This window comes from Coffea arabica, chromosome 4c (genome assembly GCF_036785885.1).
Source record: "Coffea arabica cultivar ET-39 chromosome 4c, Coffea Arabica ET-39 HiFi, whole genome shotgun sequence".
In the NCBI taxonomy this organism is placed as follows: Eukaryota; Viridiplantae; Streptophyta; class Magnoliopsida; order Gentianales; family Rubiaceae; genus Coffea; species Coffea arabica.
In genome coordinates this window covers 12,800,814-12,809,734 of record NC_092316.1, presented here as the reverse complement: position 1 = coordinate 12,809,734, position 8,921 = coordinate 12,800,814, and the positions used below count along the sequence as shown (strand labels likewise).

The 8,921-nt window shown below is 37.0% G+C and overlaps 1 non-coding gene across 1 annotated transcript; it reads left to right on the top strand.

Moving 5' to 3' along the window:
- The first annotated feature begins 8,370 nt into the window (after positions 1–8,370).
- LOC113740484 (small nucleolar RNA R71) lies at positions 8,371–8,477 on the top strand. The gene has a single exon (XR_003460480.1). It is a non-coding gene; the product is annotated as a small nucleolar RNA R71 (small nucleolar RNA).
- The last annotated feature ends 444 nt before the right edge of the window (positions 8,478–8,921 follow it).

Genomic DNA, 8,921 nt, shown 5'->3' with positions numbered 1-8,921 from the left:
TGTAGATCCCCGGTTACTCAACATTTCACAGACTCATGTTGCTTTTCATACTCTTAATTTAAGTACCGTTTTACGCGAAAGTCGACATTTGTAGATGAAGACTCCCGGTTACTAAGTACAAAAACTATTGGAGTAGAATAACCCCTTTTTTTTGACATATATATATATATATATATAAATTCCCTCTAAGAATAATCATGAGAAAAATATGACACTTATTGACCATATTAATTTCTTATCTTATAAAATCAGATAAAAAGAAGAATTTTCATCAAATATGCAAAATGTAGGCATAATTTTCTCCACTTTACTAGATATACTTTCATATAGATGTAAAAATTATAATCACATAAAAATCATTTCCAAATTCCATGAGAAAAGAAGTTTCAAAACCATATATATTTATTCAAAAGGATAAGTGACAAAATTTTATTTATTTATTATAATTATTATATATATATGTATAAGGTTTTGAAAAAATTTTGACAGAATCTCCCCTTAAAAGTGGACTAAATCTCCCTGCCAACAACCACAAGAAACACAATTTAAGCACAAAAATTATATCAAACACAACTAAAACCACAAGTACCACACATATTTCTCCCCCCCACACTTAAATTACACATTGTCCTCAATGTGTAGGGAAGAAATGAAACAAAAGAAGAAAAGAAAAGAAAGAAGTACTCCCCATGGTAATGGCTGAGATCCTTATCAGTCACTAATCACGAACCACTGTCAAAATACAGGTACCTACCACATAGAAAACAGAAAAAATAAAATGAAGTTAAACAGCTTAAGGACCACAAGATAAGACAATAAGGCAAGCAAGTCCAGCAACAAAAGATGGCATCTTCAGTGTGCCAAATCAGTCATCCCCCTCGGCATCATCGTCATCCTCTGCATCACGATTGGGCGGTAGATGAATGCCCAAATGATCTTCAATTCGGCTCAGCCGATTCCTAACGTCAGCAAACTGGAATGCAAAGTCTTCCATATGGTCAAAAAGTCGCTGCCAATTAGTCTGTGGCGGAGGAGGAGGTGGTGCTGCAGTAGAAGGTCTAGCTTCATCCCGACCATGTCTAGCTCTCCGCTCCTGAACAGGGAGTGGAATGTCCCCCGTGCCAATGCCAAGACGGCGAAGAGTAGTGATAGTCATCTCAGCCCGTGGTGGAACAATCTCCCGCCTCATTCCTTCCAAGCCTCGCCGTAGACCTAATGTGGCTGATAATGATGTTCGGCAATGAAATTCGAGCATATGGGGAAGTTCGGTTGTGGAACATGTAATCAAGGAAGTAAATATCGCTCTTGCAAACCTCCGTGTGCCCCGTCTTCTTTGGGATGACATTGTGAGCCATCATGTAAATGATAAGCCGATGACGAGGTTCGAAGACATTTGCCAAAATGGTCTCCTTCCTTGTAGAGCGAAAAGGTTGGTACTCAAGACCAAACTTAGCCATGGCCAACGAGGGATCCCACCTCCTATTTGGGGGAACAAACTCCTTCTTCAGATCTACTGGACGTCCGTCATCCATACACCCCAAAATAGCAGCCAAATCTTGACGTGACAAGGTGATTCGTCTTCCACGCACCCAGGACTCAACTATTTCTCCACTATGGCGCGCCTTACTTTCAATGTTGGCGTAAAACTCGCGCACCAAGTCTGGGTAGTAATGGTTTGGAAAGGTGAGAATCGGAGCCCATCCTAGCTGAGTAAAAGCCTCTGAGATGTTATACATCATCTCAACTGTTGGGATGACATGCATCTCAAACAGGAATTCCAAGTTAGCATGCTTCTCATGCCATTCTTGATTCCTACGAGTATTGAACCTAGCACTGTCAAATACCGATCTACCCGCTCCACGGGAGGTGCCCTCACCAGGTCGACAGTTAACTGGTGGAGGAGAAGGTGAATTCTCCTCTTTAGTCACCTCCATCTCTTCATTAACCTCCCTCTCCTCACTACTAGAGGATGAAAATACCGCTCTTCTTCCCCTTGGCATAGTACCTAAAAAATATTTCAATTATCCACATGTACTACAACTCATTATTTAGCAACAAAAATTCAGCATTAATCCAAATAACCTCAAATACAATTGCTCAAGTTCTAATCATTCAATGATCGTACAAGACATTTCCTGCCTAAAGTTGCCCAAAATCACCAAATTACACAAGATATGTATCAATTATACTTTAAATATTGAAAATAGGAACAATTATGATTATAACTAATTAGAATTAACAACAATAATATGCTTTTAGCTATAATCATGTTTAGGCAAAAATTAAACTAATTAACTCACCAAATCAACCAAATTACTCGCTATACACAATGCACATGCTAAAATATCATCAACTAACCATTTTTTAACTATAATTAGTCATTACCAATAACTCAAAAACATCCTAAATCCATTTTCCAATTTCCTCCAAATATAGCAATTGTGAATTTTGAAAGCAATAATGACCAACAAATTGCTACATTAAACATGTAAACATGCTTAAACAATCTTAATAAGCATGAATAAATTCAAAAATGGTCAAATACATCATCAAATTTTCGACATTAAAAGATGTCAGATAGCTCAGGATAAAAAAAAATATGACTTTCTAAAATCAAAAGATTTGATGAAGAAACTTACCTCAATCACGTGGAAGGATGTTTGGTGATGCTAAAAATGTCAAAAGCCCTATGAAACAACCTCCAATTGACCTCCAATTGAAGAAATTAGAGTTTAAGAACCCTAACCTTCAATCCCTCAAAAACCTGATTTTAGGTGTTTTTCTTGGATTTTAATCGGTTAAAAAGAGTATATGAAGCTCAAAAGGTGTTGGGGTGATGATTTCTAGCAAGATTATGGAGTAAAAATGAAGATTTGTGAGTTGGGTAGAAAGGAAGAGGAAAAACGCGCCTGGAAAATGGAGAAGAGAAGAAGAAATGAAGCTGAAATCGCGTTTCTGGAGGGTATATTCGGACACAGAAAACACGATTAAAAACGCGCCTTCAATTCGCGTTTTCTAAGTCACGTTTCCTGCACAAATCTTGCAGGAATGAAAACGCGACTGTGTAGGTAAACGCGACTTTGAGTCGCGTTTCTGAAGTCGCGTTTTTGAATCTTGATCCAGGCTTGAAAACGCGATTTATCTGAAAAACGCGACTTTCTGTCGCGTTTTAAAGCGCGTTTTCTTCAGTCTCGTTGCAGAATTAGAAACGCGTTTTGATGAAAACGCGACTCGGAAGCGCATTTTCATGCTAGGTGCGTTTTCTTCTGCAATTTTTTTGCAGAAAATGAACTTTAAAAAAATTACCATTGGTGCCCCAATCACTCAAAATGCATCATAAATCATTTGTTTGTAAAATTTATCGATGTGCACACATGTAAAACATTAAAAACATGCATTTTACCTCTTTTTAACGGATCAAATACACCTTTAACGCAAATCAAAGGGTTGAGTTGCTTGATCAAAGTTTGCCTTTTTTTACCTCAAATGATCATTTTTGCTCCCAATTGTCAAACCTATAACACAAAAACAACAAATTAACTAAAACACTTATTCAAACCACGAAATCACACCAAATTAACACATATAACATAAACATTGGGTTGCCTCCCAATTAGTGCTTTTGTTTATAGTCGTTGGCTCGACTCACACATTCAGTTTCTTAAATTGAAGAAGAGTCGCCCAAAAGACATATGAGTCCTTTGGGTACGATCTTACCTGCCAAGTAGGGTTTCAATCGTTGTCCATTGACCTTAAACCTTTCATTTCTTGAATTTGCCACTTCAACCGCTCCATAGGGAAATACTTGAGTGACTTCAAATGGTCCAGACCACCTTGACTTCAATTTTCCTGGAAATAACCTCAGGCGTGAATTGAATAAAGGCACTTTTTGCCCTACCTGAAATTGTTTAGGAATAATGTGCTTGTCATGCCAATATTTGATCTTTTCTTTGTAAATTTTGGCATTTTCGTATGCATGTAACCGGTGTTCCTCCAATTCACTCAGCTCAAGTAATCTCCTTCCACCTGCAAGATTAAAATCTATATTAATTGCTTTAATAGCCCAATAAGCTTTATGTTCAATCTCTACAGGTAAGTGACAAGCTTTTTCATAGACTAAACGATACGGCGACATCCCTAAGGGAGTCTTAAATGCCGTTCGGTAAGCCCATAGTGTGTCATCTAACTTTGTAGCCCAATCCTTGCGTGATTTATTCACAGTTTTCTCCAAAATGAGCTTTATCTCACGATTAGCTAGCTCCGCTTGTCCATTGGCTTGAGGATGGTACGGGAGTGATGTCTTGTGCCTACAGCCATATTTAAACAATAAGGAATCCAGTTGTTTGTTACAAAAATGTTTTCCTTCATCACTTATTATGGCCTTAGGTATACCAAATCTACAAAAAATATTCTTTTTAAGGAATCGGAGTACAACCTTAGAGTCATTAGTAGGTGAAGCGATTGCTTCTACCCATTTAGAAACATAATCCACTGCTACTAAGATGTACTTATTATTAAAAGAACTTGGAAATGGTCCCATAAAGTCTATACCCCATATATCAAATAATTCAACTTCTAAAAAGGTAGTTAGGGGCATTTCATTCTTTCGAGATATATTTCCAGTTCTTTGGCATGCATCACAACTTTTAACATATTCCCGAACATCTCGATACATAGTTGGCCAATAAAACCCTGATTGCCATACCTTTGCCACAGTTTTTTAAGTGCTAAAATGTCCACCTGTTTCAAGGTTATGATAATGATATAAAATATTATGTACCTCATTTTCGGGAATACATCTACGTACCATACCATCGGCACAATGTTTATACAGCAATGGTTCCTCCCAAAAGTAACTTTTGACATCATGTAAGAATTTCTTCTTTTGATGGTAATTAAATCCCCTTGGAATCTCTCCACTTACCAAAAAAATTAGCAATATCAGCATACCATGGAGAATTGATAATTGCTAGGACAAACTCATCCGGGAAATTCTCTTGAATAGGAACTTGATCCTTGACTGGAATATATTCTAGGCGTGATAGATGATCCGCTACTAGATTCTCTGTTTCCTTTTTGTCTTTTATCTCCACATCAAATTCCTGCAATAAAAGAATCCACCGAATTAGTCTTGGTTTTGCATCTTTTTTATATAACAAATATTTAAGAGCCACATGGTCCGTATATATAATAACTTTAGATCCTACTAAATAAGATCTAAATTTATCCAAAGCAAATATCACTGCTAATAGCTCTTTTTCTGTAGTTGCATAATTGAGTTGTGTCTCATTTAGCAACTTGCTAGCATAGTAAATGACGTGCAACCGTCCTTCTTTCTTTTGTCCCAAAACTGCTCCAACCGCATAATCACTTGCATCACACATCAATTCAAATGGTAGTGACCAATCGGGCGAAGTTATAATTGGGGCCGAAATCAATTCCTTCTTCAACCCTTCAAATGCAACCAAACAATTGTCATCAAATTGAAAAGGAGTATCTTTATATAATAAATCACATAATGGCTTTACTATTTTAGAAAAATCTTTAATAAAACGTCTATAAAAGCCAGCATGTCCTAAAAAACTCCTTATCCCCTTGACATTGCTTGGGGGTGGCAATTTTTCGATGACTTCTATTTTGGTTTGATCCACCTCAATTCCCTTGGAGGAAATCTTGTGTCCTAAGACAATTCCTTCTTTTACCATAAAATGACATTTCTCCCAATTCAGTACAAGATTTGTTTCCTCGCATCTCTGCAAAATCAATTCCAAATTATGAAGACACTGATCAAAAGATGAACCATACACAGAAAAATCATCCATAAATATCTCCATAATTTTCTCAATATAATCAGAAAAAATAGCCATCATGCATCGTTGAAAAGTTGCGGGAGTATTGCATAACCCAAATGGCATTCTTCTAAAGGCAAAAGTACCATAAGGACATGTAAATGTGGTCTTCTCTTGATCCTCAGGAGCTATAGCTATTTGATTATATCCTGAAAAATCATCAAGAAAATCGTAAAATTCATATCCGGCTATTCGCTCCAATAATTGATCAAGAAATGATAGGGGAAAATGATCTTTTCTTGTTACCATATTTAACTTACGATAATCAATACACACTCTCCACCCTACCACAAGTCTAGATGGAATCAATTCATCATTTTTACCTATGATTGTAGTTATTCCACCTTTCTTTGGTACCACATGAATTGGACTAATCCAAACACTATCGGAGATAGGAAAGACTATACCTGCATCAAGCCACTTAAGAATTTCATTTCTTACCACCTCTTTCATGTTTGGATTGAGTTTTCTTTGTGTTTCCACCACTGGTTTGCAATTGTCCTCCAATAAAATACGATGCATGCATATAGAAGGACTTATACCTTTAATGTCTGCAATTGTCCATCCCATTGCCTTCTTATGCTTCCTTAGAACTCTTAGCAACTTTGTGCACTGCTCATCATCAAGGTCAGCACTAACAATTACAGGTAAAGTACTATTTTCTCCAAGAAATTCATACCTTAGATGAGTTGGAAGTGGTTTGACCTCTAGTTTTGGAGGTTCAATTTCTGAAGGTGGTGAAAGCCCTTTTCCTTGGCCAAGACTTTCATACAAATTACCCTTTTTGTAAAGTGCTTGAAAATCCAAGTACTTGGCCAATTCTTCAATTTCTTCACAAACATCATCTTGCTTACCTAAACTCATTAAACAATACTCAAGAGGATCTAAGTCAAAGTTGACTTGACTCATCTCTTGGGTTAGTTTATCAATTGTGCCAATAGAATAAGCATGATCGGTAAAAGAAGGGTATTTTTCCATTTCATTCAAATTAAATTCTACCTCTTCTTCACCAACTTGAAACTTAAGCTTGTCATTTTTTACAGCAATAATAGTACCTGCAGTAGTTAGAAATGGTCTACCTAGAATAATTGGCATAGATATATCTTCTTCCATATCTAATACCACAAAATCCACTGGAATGATAAATTTTTGAACTTTTATCAATACATTCTCCAACACTCCCAATGGATATCTAATAGACCGATCCGCTAGTTGCAAAGTAATATTAGTGCGTTTAAACTCATGCAAACCCAATTGTCTAGCCACCGTTAAAGGTATTAATGATACACTAGCACCAAGATCACACAATGCCTTAGAAAAATCAATGTTACCTATGGTGCAAGGTATAGAAAAACTCCCTGGATCCTTCAATTTCGGTGGTAGCTTATTTTGTATAATTGCACTACATTCCTCCGTTAATGCTATTGTTTCGCAGTCTTCCAACTTCCTTTTTCTAGTCATGGTTTCCTTGAAAAATTTTGCATAAGATGGAATCTGCAAAATAGCATCGGCAAAAGGAATGTTAATGTGCAATTGTTTGAAAAGTTTAACAAAATTTTCAAAATTCCTATCAAACTTATTCTGCTTTAATCTTTGTGGAAATGGAACCGCAGGAGGTATTGGAATGGTAGTGGAAGATGATGGTTGATTTTCTCTTGATTTCTCCCGGCTATTTTCTTCCACAATCGCCTCTTGGTTCCTCTGCTTTTCTTCTTGTTTTTCGTTCTCATCTTTCTCAACTTCCACCACTGAAAGATCTTCTAATTGTCTACCACTACGAAGAGTAATGGCTTTCACATGCTCCTTAGGATTGACCTCTGTTTTGCTAAGTAATTCTCCTTGATTTCGATTATTCAAAGAGCTAGCAATTTGACCAATTTGGACCTCTACATTCCTGTACATTGTAGTGAGTTGGTCCAATCTTCCTTCTACTTGCTCAAATCTGTCTGAAGTAACTTTTGCGAGCTTTTCCACTGCCATCTCCCAACCAAGTTTAGTTTCAGCTTGTTGTTGCCTTGATTGAAATCCCGGTGGATTGGCTGGCCTTGGTTGATTTCCTTGATCCTTCCATCCAAAGTTTGGATGATTTCTTCACCCCGGATTGTAAGTATTCGAGTAGGGGTTATTTTGAGCATTACGATTGTAATTATTGACGAATTGTACCTGCTCAGAATCAACACACTCATTAGTATCATGTTCACCTCCACATATAGAACAACATGCTACATGTGCATTAGATGAACTTGGACCAACTCCACCTTGTCTACTTAGCAACTTCATCACATTATTCATTTGAGCACTCAGCATATTGAGAGTGTCCATTTCTATCATACCTGCGTGACGTCTTGTATTACCTCTCTCATTGGCCCATTGGTAGTTATTTGCTGCCATTTCTTCTATCAAATTATGAGTTTCTTGGGGTGATTTACCCATTAAAGCTCCACCTGCAGCTGCATCGATCATAGTTTTAGTAGAAAAAACTAAACCATTGTAGAAGGTTTGTATGATTAACCATTCCGGGAGTCCATGATGTGGACATTTCCGAAACAAATCTCTAAATCTTTCCTATGCCTCATATAATGATTCACCTTCCAATTGGCTAAAACTAGTGATATCCATTCTAAGCTTAGCAGTCTTACCTGGTGGAAAATACTTATTTAAGAATGCTCTTGATAAATCATCCCATCCGGTGAAAGTATTAGGAGCATGAGAGTGTAGCCAAAGTTTGGCCTTATCTCTCAATGAAAATGGGAACAATCTTAGCCTTATAGCATCATCACTAACTCCATTCATTTTAATTGTATCACAAATTTCCAAGAATGTAGCTAAGTGTGTATTAGGATCTTCTACTGCATTACCTCCAAATTGAGATTGTTGAACCATTTGGATAAGTGATGGTTTAATCTCAAAGTTGTTAGCATTTACCGAAGGCCTTGCTATGCTCGTTTGAGATCCTTGTGTTCCCGGTAGAGCAAAATCTCGTAGAACTCGCCTATTTGCTTCGTTTTCTGCCATTTCTTCTTCAAATGGAAACTCTATTAAGATTTCCTCTATTGGTTGCCAAATCCCTTG